General features: G+C 33.9%; 1 long non-coding RNA gene across 2 annotated transcripts; it reads right to left on the bottom strand.

Annotated features, from left to right (window-relative positions):
• Positions 1-11,278: 11,278 nt before the first annotated feature.
• On the bottom strand, positions 11,279-12,502 carry LOC113361938. Of its 2 annotated transcripts, none has more exons than XR_003365423.1 (3): positions 12,354-12,502; positions 12,109-12,264; positions 11,279-11,716 (listed from the first exon to the last, which is right to left on the bottom strand). It is a non-coding gene; the product is annotated as an uncharacterized LOC113361938 (long non-coding RNA). The 2 variants fall into 2 exon arrangements; XR_003365422.1 differs by having other exon boundaries at positions 12,109-12,261.
• Between the last annotated feature and the right edge of the window lie 3,841 nt (positions 12,503-16,343).

The raw sequence follows: 16,343 nt of genomic DNA, 5'->3' as shown, positions 1-16,343 counted from the left end.
ATTTGCTGGGAATGTTGTCCCAAAGTTTTTAGAGAAATACTATGAGATTGAAAGAGATCATTATGGATAGAGTGACTGATATCTAGTAACTTTAATTTCTGTTTTGTTATTATTTGTTTAAACTTCTGTTTTTGGATTTAAAGTTTGTCTTTGTGATGTAATAACTTTTTATGGCACAATAGTCTTGGATGATTATGTTTTTCAATTAAAAGTGCTATTTGTGTTGAATCCATGAGAAGTACAGATATACCTTGTCAAAAGTAAAGTCTTTCGTAAGTCGATATGCATGTATTGATAAAAGAATGAATGGACTTTTGAAAAATACAAAAGTTAATCCTATTATGTCAATTATTGATGGAAGATAGGTTAAAATCTTTTGTTTTCAAGGATTATGTCTATTGTATGTCATTGTGAAAATGGTGATGGAAAATAGAATGAGTCCTTACTTATTCCACGGTATTAGGTCGATCTTCGATCCACAATTTTTGTGTATATACTGTGTTGTTCCATAAGATGTCTTATGTTGAGCTCTATCGACTGAGTTATTGTTTTGGCTTAGTTGTTGTTCCATGAGGTACTTTATGTCGAGCATTTTCAACTAAGTTAATCATCTTATTTGGTTATTTAGTTGTTGCTCTGTAAGTTTTCTTACGTCGAGCATGACTAATTAAATTGATTATGTTTTTTGATTAGTTTGGTTGTGTATTCCGATTAGATTAATTATGGGTTCTCTTGTGATTAATCTAATTGAGAATTTTTAAGTCTCCATTTCACTTATGTTGAGCATTTCCGGTTAAATTAATCATGAATTCTCTTGTGGTTAATTTAATTGAGTATTTTGGATTCAAATTCATACTTGTACGTGATTTGTTATGTCAAAAGAAATCCTTCTTTTCTTTCGAAATTAAGGTCGCTCTTGTTGTTCTTTCGGGAATGACATATTATGGGGGAGAGTTCTTAATTGAACTTGTGCTTAATTGCCAAATCTTTGTGGGGAGTGCGGCTGTGGAATATTATAGGGGTTATCTTGTATATTTAAACTCCTTGATGAATGCATTTAGCTTCGGCTTTATGATTGCATCTAAATAAGCTGATATATGCTTTCTTTTGGTCATGAAATATCTCTTTCGGAAATTTCATTAGGATCCCGTTCTTGTACCTTTGCCAATTTTATTGACAAAAAGGGGGAGAATTAATATGTAATTCACACTACAAATACATATGGTTTTCGGATCATTATGTAAGGGGAAGTGATTTCCATGTGAGATGGAGTATTGACTAAGAGGGAGTGATACATATCACCATAGTATTGTTGTTGAAGTTGTGATACAATTGAACTTTGACGTTGTATAATGATACTATGACACTGTATAACATTGATCGAGAATTATGTTTTCTCATTGTTATAGCTACGGATTTTCAACAACGATGATGCTGAACTTACAACCTTTGGGATCATTGGATAACTTGGAAGTGACGAAGATTTCGAGTAATGTTGAAGATTAGACATGTGGAATAGGAGCTACAAAAGTTAATTTATTTATTTTTTGTATTTCATATGTATTAATAGTTTTTTCACTAAAATTGACAAAGGGGGAGATTATTAGAGCATTGCTCGGTCAAACTCGCATGCATTGCTATCTCAAGCATGTTTGTCAATGTTAGTGATCAAAACTATAAGTCTTGATTTCTAGCCTACTATAGCTAAGGTCTCGGACTAGGATAGAAAGTGTAGTTGAGCTCAAGAACTCCATTGCAATCATCATACAAGACGAAGGACTACTCAAGGAACTGCTGGATCTTCATCGACTAAAAGGTATGTGGAGACTTGAACTTATCTATCACTCAAAAGTCTATCTACTTTATCTCCTATTCTTGAGACAAAAGTCGTTTTGGTATATAGACTTTGATTAAACACATTTGCTATTTCGAGACGAGTTTATCCCGCCTATATATTTCTCGAAATATATGTTGGTAAGCTTTTGCTTTGGCCAAGTTCATCTTTACCTAGTGACGAAAGTCATGTTATGTTTCAATCACTTTGAGAATTGCTCTGACGAAAAATGGTTTGTGAATAACAACTATATAACGTCCTCTGAGAATGTTTCAATGATTGAAATGAGAGTTTAGATTATATAACCATTGGTGGATATAAGCATTGTTGTGGAAACACATATATGTATAAGTCTTTATTCCTTGAACCGAAGTTTGCGAACTTTGTTGATCAAGAGAACCGGAATAGTGGTGTGAGCTAAGTATGCGAACTCAGTCCGCGAACCCAGTCCGCGAACTGGCGGAAGTTCTCGACCCGAGTAAATCTGCTGGAGTTTGTGAACTCCTTCCGGGAACTTAAGTCTGCGAACCCAATCCGCGAACTTGAGTTGGTTGTATCTAAAAACGATTTTTTGTGAACTTATTCATATTAACTAAAGAATGCTAAATGCAAACCGTGGATATATAGTTCATGAACCGATTCGAGCGAATCAAATCGTTTTTGCTTCAATTGTGTCTTGTGTTGTTACATAAGATTTCCTTGCAATTGAACAACTCTCTAACTAGTTCATTTGAGTCATTTGAACTAGTTATGGTGAAGAAGAACATGGTTGATATGAAAGTTATCATATGGCTAACCATTGGTTAACTATTGTTGAACCAACAAACGTTCATGTTTGGGTACTGTTACATAAACCCAAAATAGTACATTTCATTTGTGTGTAACAAGCTAAGTTTTCGACCTAACGGTTGAGAAATATTAGCTTGAATCTAATCAGTTTTTCATCCAACGGTGAATATTGAATGCTTTGTTACCAAGCTAACATTGATTGCAAACCCTGATTTGAAAGATTATATAAGGGAGAACTATAGCAACTGGGAAACCTAATCCCCACATATTACGTGTGATACTAATTGTATTATCTAGAGTCAATTCTCCTTTAACCTTTGGTTTCCTCTCTAAACCAGGTTAACGACTTAAAGATTTCATTGGGATTGTGAATCCAGACCAATACTACTTTCTCTTAGTTGTGTGATATGATCTTGCTGATTCTATCGTGTTGAGTACAATCGTAACGATTGGATTGAGATCTTTATCTTCGATAGGCAAGATAGAAAAGTAATCACAAACATCTTCGTCTCATCGTTTGTGATTCCACAATATTTTTTTGTGCTGCGTCGATTAAGACTATTGTGAGATGATTGATAATACTAGGCCGTTCTTCGGGAATATAAGTCCGGTTTATTAATTGGTTCATGTTCACCTTGATTTATCAAAAGACGGAACAACAACTCGTAGGTATATTCGTGGGAGACGGATTTATCTATATTGTAGACTTTTCTGTGTGATACATATTTGTTTATTAAAGTCTTCGACTTTGGGTCGTAACAACTCTTAGTTGTGGGTGAGATCAGCTAAGGGAATCAAGTACGTAGCATCCTGCTGGGATCAGAGACGTAGGAGCATAATTGTACCTTGGATCAGTGTGAGATTGATTAGGGTTCAACTACAGTCCAGACCGAAGTTAGTTTGAAGTAGGCTATGTCTGTAGCGGCTTAATACTGTGTGTATTCAATCTGGACTAGCTCCCGGGGTTTTTCTGCATTTGAGGTTTACTCGTTAACAAAATTCTGGTGTCTGTGTTATTTCTTTTCCGCATTATATTTTGTTATATAATTGAAATATCACAGGTTGTGCGTTGTTCAATCAATTAGAATATCCGACATTTTGGTTGTTGATTTAAATTGATTGACACTTGGATATTGGTCTTTGGTACCATCCAAGTTATCTCTCTAGTATTTGATAAAGACTCGCAGATTTATATTTGCTTGAGTATATATCAAATCGAGAGATTGAGATATAAACTCTTTGATATAATTTTATCTAGATTGAGTCTGACTGTCTAGTTGATTCTCTAGAAAGTATATTGGAGTTTGTCCATACAGATTGCTAAGCGAAATATTGGGTGTGGTTTTTGTACCCTCGTTCTTTTAAAAAATGCCCCTCCGGGTTTTTGTTTTTCTTCCTAAATGTTACGTAAAAAAAATACAGAGAGGTCAGTTATGTAAAACGTCGACTTAACGATTCCGAGTTTGAATCCTGCTATCCACATTTTAACTTCCGTTTTTTCGTTTCTTTTTTTTTCATCTTTTTTTAGTACATTAATTATATACCCTAATTTTGACACCCAAAAAAATATATCCTTATACAACAATAAATATATCCCTACAATTTAAAAAACATCAAATTTTTTTCTCTACCACTTCACCGCCGCCACCACCACCACGACTAGCATCACCACCACTTCACCACCACCATTCCACCACCACTAGCATCACCACGTATCCACCACCACCATTCAACTTCCATTCCACCACCACCTACCAACCGCCACCACTAGCATCACCACCACTTCACCACCGCCACCACCACCATTCCACCACCACTAGCATCACCACGTATCCACCACCACCATTCAACTGCCATTCCACCACCACCTACCAACCGCCACCACCACTAATATTCCACCACCACCAGAACACCACCCCGACACCGCCGCCACCACCGCCACCGGTGGCTGCGGTGTCAACAACCGAAGTTGATTCCTAAAACAAAAATCAGAAAAAAAAATAAAAAAAAAATAATATGATGTCAAAAACCGAAGTTGATCCCATAAACAAAATTCAGATATAGGAAGAAAAAAAATATGGTGACCGAAGTTGATCCCCAAAACAAAAATCAGAAGAAAAAAATATATAATAGTGCGATGTCGACAACTGAAATTGATTCCCAAAACAAAAAGCAGAAAACAAGAAAAAATAATATGGTGTGATCAACAACCGAAGTTGATCCCAAAATCTGGTGTCAACAACAGAAGTTGATCCCCAAAAATGATGTACTAAAATTATTGAACCCGACGTGAATCGAACATGCATTTTCTGACATGGAGTCAGTTGTGCTTCCGTTGCACCATAAGTTCGTCTAATATAGCTACTAGGTGTTTGTACAGTTCAATTTCACACTATTCAATAAAATAAAATATAATAAATGCATCGAGAGAGGGTATACCTGAAATATATAAGAGATTCCAACCAACAAAGTAGCACTGGTCACCAGAAAGTTGGATAAGCTTGTTGCATATGTCATTACATAGATCACCACGAGAAACAACCACATGAACTTATACTTTATTCCAAGCAAAAGAAAAAAGTATTTGACATGTTAGGTTCAATTACTACTGTGGCATGCGACAGAACAAAAATATAACAACAATAGGAGACATGTCACATGTGCCTGACTTAAGAAATGCAAGTCAAATTCAACTGTTATTTAATAAGTTGATAGATGGTGAGAACTAATAAGTTTGTAAAAGAGAGGAAAATTTGATATCAACAGCAATATTAGAGAAACAAATAAATAAATATCATTTTCTTCATATAACATACTGATTATAACGACCATCTAGAATCACAACAACCTCAAAAATGAAGCACTAAACTAACTCAATCAAAACCTCACATCCTATATCCCAGTGAGTGAACACAAATAACTGAAAAATATTCCAGTTCAGTTGTATCAACAAAGGAAGTTGATCCCAGAAAATCGAGTCAACAACCAAAACTGACACAATAACTGAAAAACACTCCAGCTTTTCTGCATCAACAATGGAAGTTGATCTCAGTGAACGGAGTCAGCAACCAAAGTTGACAAGTTAACACAGTAACTGAAAAATTCTCTAGCCTTTTTGTATCAACAATGGAAATTGATCACAGTGAACGGAGTCAACAACCAAAGTTGATCCCTACTTTAGCATCTAAATAACATACATAGATCACTACAAGTAAACATGAATAATGATCCTTTATCAGATTATGATCCTTTACGACACTGATAGGCAAGTAAGTGCGACGCTTTTTCACCCATTATTACATTAGATAGGACTCATTTTATTGCTAATAATCTTGTTTTAAGTGTTTTGAAGGAAATAAAGCTCGATGGACTAAAATACGGAAATATGCGGGTAAAATGGAAGAAATGAAGTGATTTATGATTAAATGGACTAAGCCCAAAGGAATTACATGGAGAATCATTTTATTAAGTACAATTATGTGGAAATGGGAGTGTGGTAAGAATTCCACTGAGTGTGTAGAAGTGTGGAAACCATGTGAAAGATATTAATTATGATAAAGGATATCTGAAGATATTTTGTTTAATGAAGAAAATCTTTCCTTATGATGTGGAGTAATGGAATATATGAAGATTTGGGAAAGAATATTATTTTTTATGGTTGAAAATAATAATTAAGATATTGATTGCAGTATTTGGCACATGGCGCATTCTGATTGGAGGATTTTTATATTATTTGACACGTGGCATACTTTCATTTGATGATGATGTGGTAATGGATATGATGAAGGAAAGTGGTTTCCTTTGAAAACTATAAATACTGGTTGAAGCAGATGGAATAGGGAGGTCCGTTGCCCGTAGTCCAGAGCAAAAATAATAGAGTTTTCATTTTTTTCTTTTTTTATTCTTCTTTTCTTTTGTAATGGAGTAATCTCTCCACTAGGGTCACTCATGAAACCCTATTATGTGTTAGAGATTTCAACTCATTTTTAATAATACTTTATCTTTGGTCCTATATTCTCGTGCGTTAACGATAATAGTTTTATTCATATGTCCTTGTGCTTGTTTTTTTGTAATCATTTTCTAATTAGAGACCAGCACCTAAATGGGTAGAATTATTAGTATTTTGAGAATTTTATTGATTATAAAGCTTTATCATCCGAGACGTACACGTATCCTAAATCGTCTTGTGTTAATGAGAAAAGTATTATAGAGAAATGTTGAATGATTTACACGTAATAGTGGTGGATTGCTGGAACCCTAAGTTTTTCTTTATTTATCTTTTAGTTTTAACTATTTTTTTATCTTATATCATTTTCTTTCTCACTTTATTTAAGTAGAAATTGAAGGTAACAAATTTAGTCCCCGTGGAACGAACCGTACTTGCGTATTGTCCAATAGACAACCGTGCTCTTGCGGTATAATAAAATAACTCATCAAGTTTTTTGCGTCGCTGTCGGGGACTAATAGTTGTTATTTTTAAATTTGTAAATATTAGGATAGTTTAATTTTTTTTTTTATTTAATTTTTTTTCTTTCTAGATTTTACTTGGGTATATTTTTATTTTTGGTGTGCAGGATAATTGAAGATCTAAAGTGAAAATAAGTTTGTGCACCAAACAGGTAAGTATCCAAGTTTGATTTGTAATTTTTATTTATTTTTGTAAATATTTATTTTAGGAAATATTTTGATTCTTTAGATATTTTATTTATTTGTAAATTTTTTTGTTTTCTTTTTATATAAAAAACACGTTGCACACACCAATTGCATCGTCAGACAAACGATTTTAGGAAAACCCGTGGAAAAGTACGCTGAACCCGTGCCTTGGGACTTATGGGAGTTACCAGCCGAAATTCCACAAGCCTCAGCCTCGTACCTGTAGGTATATTTTGCTGAGGTAACCTGAGCCTACCAATTTTAGTCGACCCTGCATTTGCACGTGCACACACAAAAAAAAAATGTCGACATGGTATTATGAGGACCAATACAATGAATACCCGACTGAATTTCAAAATGGACATTACCATAGTGTGGATAATACTTGGGAACACTACCGACCTTCTGAAGGTTATGGTTCATACCATGGTGATCCCAATTATTATTCACACGTGCGTCAATCATATGAACGAGAAACTGAGCAATATTATAATGGTCATAATGAATGCTCTTTGCAACCTAATTCTTCTTATGACAAAATTATTTCTCTAGAAGATATGCTCCGGCATTTTATTGAAACTGCACAAATTAATGAAACTGTTATCAATTCTTCGATTAATTCTTTGAATGATAGGCTCGATCAACTAATTGAAAGGCTTGATCAATCAATTGAAATCGAACAAAGATATGCCTTAGAAAAGAACAAAAGAATTGCAGGGTTAAGTGTGGCAGTCAGTGAACTTACTACACGTTTAGATAAGAATGAAAACCTTGTTAATGAAGAATTTGAAATATGTAGTCATAAAGATGGGGAAGTTGTTACACCAATTGAGCCTTATGATTATAATGTTGTTTCTAGTTCAAATCCTAATAATGTTGATAATTATTCACCTATTCAGAAGGATGAGGATTTGACTAGGGATACCATTTTTTTAGATGGTGTAGTATATCATTGTGATTATGAAGCCGAGGACGGCTTAGAGGAAAGAGTCTATCCTGAGACTAGTGTTTTAGAGTCTAGTGATTTGGAAACAATAGTCCCTTCTGAGGATTATAGAAATATAGAACCACACAATTACAACCTAGAATAAATGAAAGACCATTTTCCTAAATTTGATAATTTAGAAATTAAGGAAATTGTGACTAGTTTATCCAAGGATATTGACAATTCTAAGTTTGGGGGTGAATATCATTCTCCCCATGGTTTACCTTTGACTCTTACGAAGGTCCCTAATTTGGGACTTGACGTTTGTGCCTCTACCATCTTAAGAGACTATCTTCATGCACGTTTTCCTGAACCTGGTTATGTACAAAAAGAAACTCAGTTGATAGAAACCCATCCTCTAATTGATGTGGTTAATCCGGTCCATGATACCATAATTGATTTTGTTGTCCCACCAAGATTTTATTTACCAAATGTGGGAGTATCTCATTTTGAAATGTGTCATTATATAGTTTTGAGAACTAAACCTAATTATTTTAGGAAATTAAAAATTTTGAGACATCTTCTTAAGAATGACCACCACCATTATGGTCAACTATGTAAGCCAAATCTTGTTGACTTTGAGGATCCACAATTGTTCAGATTATTAATATGTGCTTCTAAGTTCTTATTTGTGTTTTTCCAGACTCTGCAATCTGATCCTCCGGATCCTACCAATGAGGAAACCTGGTCCATGAAAATATTTTATTCAGACCCTTTCATAGAACCTGAGCCCGAACCATAGCTAGATATAGTTGTCTTAAAAAGGAAACTAGATAAGGGTGTGCTTTATTTGTTCATTTTATTGGCATTCCTTTTATTTGCGGTAGCTTTATTTAGTTTTGATGACCCACATATGTTCCGACTACTACTTTATGATTTTATGTGGTGACTAATAATTCTACCGAAGTCTGGATGAAGACAATAAACTTAGCGCTTTAGGGAGGAAACCCTGGTGTTGTTGTACATTAGTGGAATTCTGTTATTTATTGTTCCCCATGGAAGGATTGCTATGCTTCATCCAGGTACTATGTTTCTCACATCTCTCTTGACGGATTCCTCATGATTTTGGTACTATGCTTTCATTAGAAACATTGAGGACAATGTTAGATTTAAGTGCGGGGGAGCGGTTACCTTTTTGGTATTTCCTTGCATACTATGACCAGCTGTTGAGCGGGTCTATTTTATTTTCTTGCATATTATAACTAGCAATTAAGCGGGTCTATTGTAAGGCATTTTTGCACGTAAAAAAAATTATATGATCAGTTGTTGAGCGGTTCTAAAAAATATATATATAATAAGAAAAAAAAAATAAATCATAATATGACCAGCTGTTTAGCGGGTCTTTCTGTCTAGATGTTTAGCAGACATCTCTCAATATAGCTGTTTAGCAGATCCGTCTCGCTGTTTAGCAGACATCTCTCGATCTAGCTGTTTAGCGGATCTGTCTCGCTGTTTAGCAAACATCTTTATACCACTGTTTAGTGGTTTCGTCTAGTTGTTTAACAGACATCACCCTTTACCCAGCTGTTAAGCGGATATTTATTTTCTGTTTTGCTCGAGGACTAGCAAAATATAAGTGCGGCGCTTTTTCACCCATAATTACATTAGGTATGACTCATTTTATTGCTAATAATCTTGTTTTAAGTGTTTTGAAGGAAATAAAGCTCGATGGACTAAAATACGGAAATCTGCGGGTAAAATGGAGGAAATGAAGTGATTTATGATTAACTGGGCCAAGCCCAAAGGAATTACATGGAGAATCATTTTATTAAGTCAAATTATGTGAAAATGGGAGTGTGGTAAGAATTCCACTGAGTGTGTAGAAGTGTGGAAACCATGTGAAAGATATTAATTATGATAAAGGATATCTGAAGATATTTTGTTTATTGAAGAAAATATTTCCTTATGATGTGGAGTAATTGAATATATGAAGATTTGGGAAAGAATATTATTCTTTATGATTGAAAATAATAATTAAGATATTGATTGCAGTATTTGGCACATGGCACATTCTGATTGGAGGATTTTTATATTATTTGACACGTGGCATACTTTCATTTGATGATGATGTGGTAATGGATATGATGAAGGAAAGTGGTTTCCTTTGAAAACTATAAATACTGGTTGAAGCAGATGGAATAGGGAGGTCCGTTGCCCGTAGTCCAGAGCAAAAATAATAGAGTTTTCATTTTTTTCTTTTTTTATTCTTCTTTTCTTTTGTAATGGAGTAATCTCTCCACTAGGGTCACTCATGAAACCCTATTATGTGTTAGAGATTTCAACTCATTTTTAATAATACTTTATCTTTGGTCCTATATTCTCGTGCGTTAACGATAATAGTTTTATTCATATGTCCTTGTGCTTGTTTTTTTGTAATCATTTTCTAATTAGAGACCAGCACCTAAATGGGTAGAATTATTAGTATTTTGAGAATTTATTGATTATAAAGCTTTATCATCCGAGACGTACCCGTTTCCTAAATCGTCTTGTGTTAATGAGAAAGATTATAGAGAAATGTTGAATGATTTACACATAATAGTGGTGGATTGCTGGAACCCTAGGTTTTTCTTTATTTATCTTTTAGTTTTAACTATTTTTTATCTTATATCATTTTCTTTCTCACTTTATTTAATTAGAAATTGAAGGTAACAAATTTAGTCCATGTGGAACGAATCGTACTTGCATACTGTCCAATAGACAAGCGTGCTCTTGCGGTATAATAAAATATCTCATCAGACATCGAGCATTTAATATCCAAATAAAAATACTCAAAAGGCAGGTAGACTCTACAACCTGAGTTCAACTAAAGTATATTAAACAAACTGATCAATTAGCATACAAAGCATCACCTATATATTTAAAGTGGACAAACTTTAAAAGTCCCAAAATGAAAAGGCATACTCATACTTCCTGAACTATACAAGATGCATTAAACAATGACTAAATTCTTAAACTGGAAATTGAAGATATAATACAACAGGTGCATCAAAAGATCATGAACTGTACGAGGAAACACATTTAAAAATATAAGAAACTTATGATAAACAAGACAATGGTTTTCCTAGTCCAACGAATTCATCAGAGCATGAGTACAATTTTCTTTTTCTATTTTGAACTAAGCTATGTTATCAATAGTGTTATTTCTAGGGTAGACTAGGAAGCAAATCACTATACCCATAAGAACAATTATCACAACATGCATCGAGCCATAAACATTATTGAGTTCTAAGAAATAACAATTCACACAACATTAGAACAACATTAAAGCCTTTACCCCAGATGTAGATTTCTGTGTAAGCATCAATAGTACTTGTTTCTGTCTTGGCTTCCCTCCTTGATACCAGAAGGTTGAGGAGACGTACAAGGATCTCCATCACACAAAAGTTCTTGATATCTCCATTTCACTACCTCCAACACCACTAACTTTTCTCACCTTTGTTTTGTGCATCCATAAACTAAAAACAAGAACCTAACTAAGTTAAATGATACAAGACCGACATAAATGAGAAATACGTTGGTGGAAGAAATACAGACATAAAACTAAAAAAAAAAAGACTTTAATACAGTGCAGGTCATCAATCTAAAAAGTTTAGAAGCTATCAAATAGATTTCATTATTAATAGTTCAACATCAGAACTGTGACAACTAGAAATGAATCTTAATGGATGTAGAAAAAACTAGCGCTAATCGTACCATAGTACTAGTGCACAAAATGAAAAAAATGGAAACAATAATTTGATGTCTATGCACCCATATATCAGTTCATGCCATTAACTCAATATTATTTTTTAGTATCAATTATAACTACTACCGTTCACAAACACGAGGACACGACAAATGAAATTACCTATTGTGAGTTGGGTTTCAATTACATTCACCACCACCAGAAAATGTACCGCCGTGCAACAAGCATCCACCACGACCAGAATAAGAACGACATTCACCAGTAGTATTGCTGCAATATCCACCACCAGCGCTACAACAACACATTCCACCACCACTACTACCACAAGAGCAAGATTACAAATTAAATATCAACAGTCTCTATAAATATCATTAAATTAAAATGTAAATCTAAATCAAAATGCATACCTGATAAGAATAATATTGGTACATCTTCACTAATTTTTTTCTCCTCCACCACCACTACCATCAACTAGTAAAAAAAATGGATATCCTCCTCAACCACCGCCACCACCACCACTACCATCATCATCTACTAAATGAACAAAAAGTTAATATCCTCCGCCACCACCACCAGTCAACGACCTTCAATCATAAATTTTTTAAAAACCTAAAATTAGGTTTCAGTAATTTCGATCAATTGAAACTTTCAGTTCAATCGTTATTGAAAATGAATACTTCAAATTACATTGAAATCATCAATTCTTCTCTTTAATTGATGATATTTAATAGTAATTATTCAATAAATTCATAAACAGATCATCAAAATTATTCAATCCTTAACCTTGAAAAATGAAGAACGATTCATAAGAAGTTGAAATAGGTTAAAATCGAACACAAAGATAGAGATAAAACTATGAAATCAAAAATCAAATTTATCGATCTCTGAATCTGGAAAATCAATAGATGAAGAACAATAAATAACAGGTTCAAATCAGTTGACATAGAACACAAACACATTAATAGATCTGTTGCTAACAACAGAGGACGTGGTGGTGGGGGCAGCGGAGGTGGTGGTGGTGGAAAGGGAAGGAGATAAACAATAAGAAATAAAATTTTCAAGAAGTGCTTCGATCTAAACGAAGGTTAAAAGATGAAGGGTAAAAATGAAAAGAAGAAAAACATTAGTGGACCCAAATGGGCTTATAGATGGGGAAGGGTATATTTGTTGTATGATAAGGGTATTTGTGAAGCCCATCAAAACAAGGGATATTTATACAATTTTCACTTTTTTTCTTTCGTATCTAAAGTAAAGAAAAACTTTTTCATCTTCATTCGGAGATTAGTGAGTTGAAAGCATCTTCTTCGTATCACCAAAACAAAAATACAGCAAAACAAATATTTGGGTTTTTCCCCCCTCACCAATCATCCATGACAAAGGTGGTAGCAGATGAACAAGAAAAAACGACGAAACTTCGAAGAGACTTCCCAAGTAAGTGTTAGACATGATCTAGGGCCAACTTGTGGCTGAAAATTTCTTTTGATTATTTAATTTCAAATTCTAGTGTTAGTTTAAGGCCAGTTTGTCGCTGAAAGTTTCTTTTGATTGTGTAATTTCAAATTCTAGGGTTAGTTTAGGGCCAATTGTTGAAGATGCTAAACTTATTCCTTCTTTGTTGTTTACAATTTCAATTACAATATGGATTAGTCATTGTTATGCTCCATAGCTCTGCAATTTGTGATATGAAGTTAATTACCCTCAAAACAGTGATGGGTTTCAAAAAAGTAGAGAGAAAATAAGAGAAAATTTGGTCTACAATATACGTTCTATCAGAGACTGGATAAGAACTCATGATATAAAGCAAAAATGAAATGGATAAGAAAACTAGCATACGAAACCACTATCAATATTTCAATAACCTATGCTTGAATCCACTAATAGTATATGATTACCTCTACTTGACTGTCACAGAAGATTACATTGCCTTATCAATATGTAAATCCATGATGAACTTTTTCGTAATTTTAGGCCATTAGTCATCTTCATATTGGTCGTGTTTTCTACGGTTAATGCTTAACAATATATGCAATATCTATATGATATACTTTATGCAAAATTTCTTGATGTTGCGGACCAGAGAGCTTGGACCAGTTCATTGTTGATGAAAAATAGCAAAATTGCTAACAATTGTGAGTCTAAAAAATATTTGAAGTTGATTGAGCATTTGGATTCTTCCAAGAGAATGTGCATACTGAAAAGAAATAATAGCTTAAGGAAGTATAAATTGCTCCATATTATACCCAACTTGCTTATTCAGTTAGGTGAGGCGAGCTTAAGTGGTGGGACCAAAAGAAAGAGGAAAAAGTCTTGGCTCTGAAAGAAAGTGGGAGAATTCGTGCCTAGATAATGAGTTTAATATCTTGCTTACAAATTAGTTATTTTTTAATGATTTTTATTAAAGTTTCTGATTTTTTTTATTTTTTTGGTTTTAATTTCAGTTTGTAAAAAGATCTGGTAGTTAACAATAATTCCGGCCTTTGAAGGTAATTTTAAACTATTTTCGGATTTTTGATAGTTTGGTAGTTTGGATTTTGAGTTGTGTCTTGGGTTTACGATATAATTAAGTTATGAGTAGATGCAATATGAAATCTGTTTCTTATTTTTATGCGAGTTTTGTGGAATTTGATTGTTTCTTGGTAACATTTAATACGCCCTAATCAGTTCATTTTTATCGATTTTTGGATTGCAAACTGTAATGGGTTGTAGAAGACACCATCAAACTGATATTACAATTCTGTGTTTGATGTATTTTTTTCGATTTCAAAATCCAAGTTACACATATATTATTATTATTATTATTATTAGACATGTTTGTACATCTATTCGGAAAGATGCTTTTTATACAATTTATATGTGCAGTAGGGGAGTGCTTGGTTATGTTATAAACATTTTGGGGAGAATGTCAGGACCTATGTATAACAAAAAATAGGTTCAATGAATTTCAACTAACTACACAAGATTAGAAATGACAAATAAGTAACAATATGTGTCTAAAGAGTAATAAATCTTATATATTTAATGCTTTCCAAAATGTTGACTTTAAAATGCAGGTGTGCGGCATCATAGTAGCTCTATAATCTGAAAAAATAGAAGCATTGAGCAATGCCTCAAATTATAAAGTGATATTACTTACTCATGTTATTATGATATTTTGGTTGTCTCGCAGTTGTTATCTTTAAGTTTTTAAGTATCATGTGCATAAGTCATAGAAACTAATGTGTGGCGTGGCTTGCATCAGTGTAGTAGACAGAAAAATTTATATCACTATATATTTATTATTTGGTTGATCAATATGGATGTGACATTTTAGTAGAGCAATTAATTCTTGGGATTTTCTGAACAATTGTAAATTCACAATTATGTAATTGTGGAGTTTCGTAGTGGAAGAAAGGACTAAGCGAACAAAATGGTTGACACACTAAATGGTGCTGCAGTTGCATGCATATTAAATACTAAAGTTACTCGAATGTGGTTGGGACTTGGAATATATTTTGTACAAAATTTGTCCCTGCTCCATTTGTGTCCCTTACCTCGGTAAAAATTTCACTGCGTCCTGAGATCCAAGTCGCTGCAGAAAACTGCTGGGTGAAGAAAGGAGGTGGTTTCACTTCTGTTCGAGGGTCCAGGATGCGTGCCAAGATGAACGTGTAGTCGACTGCCCATTTCTGCCTTCACCGCAAGGTGGAAGTAAAATTCCGTTTTGACAAAACGTAGAATATTTGTGCTCCTTCTAATGTTGTATTTGTTTTTGTGGGTCAATGTGTGGTTGATTAGTGAGGGTTATCTGCAGGTATGTTACTCTCTGCTATTTAGTGTTAGTTTCTCACTACTTCTTTTTCCTTGATTATACTTCTAACTTGCGCTGATGTTGTTTGTATTGGTATTTATTCGTAGTGTCTTTTGGAAATGAGCTCAGAGCAGAGCGTGAAGGTATCCAAGATGGGATGACTATGCTGTCGCATTCAAGATGAAAATAAATGGCAACATACATTGAGAGTACCAGCTTGGCAATCGATATGAACTTAAAAAGGCGAAAGAATTTTTCTGTGCAGTTCCTGTTATCTTTTGGATGCCCTGTGTCTGTAGTAATTGATATAAATATCAAATTCTTGCACTAGTTTAACTGATGTCAGACCTTTGGGTGTGTGAAAGGAACATGGTAGAACATGGTTGATTTTCTTTTATGTTTCTTTTCACCTGGACTAGAAAATTATCTGAAATAAATAGTTTGAATTTTTGTTTTTAATGGATTGGAAGGCGCATCGCCGTGCGTGTTATACTAATGTTCATAAATCAAACTGGAGGACCCTCCGAAGTTTAATGATCCCATAGAAAAATGAAATCTTATAGGATTATGGTAACACAACTAGTCAATCGAAAGATCATGCGAGTATACT

Source organism: Papaver somniferum, chromosome 3 (assembly GCF_003573695.1).
Source record: "Papaver somniferum cultivar HN1 chromosome 3, ASM357369v1, whole genome shotgun sequence".
NCBI classification, from domain to species: domain Eukaryota; kingdom Viridiplantae; phylum Streptophyta; class Magnoliopsida; order Ranunculales; family Papaveraceae; genus Papaver; species Papaver somniferum.
The sequence above is the reverse complement of the archived record's forward strand: the minus strand, read 5'-3'. Positions and strand labels throughout refer to the sequence as shown.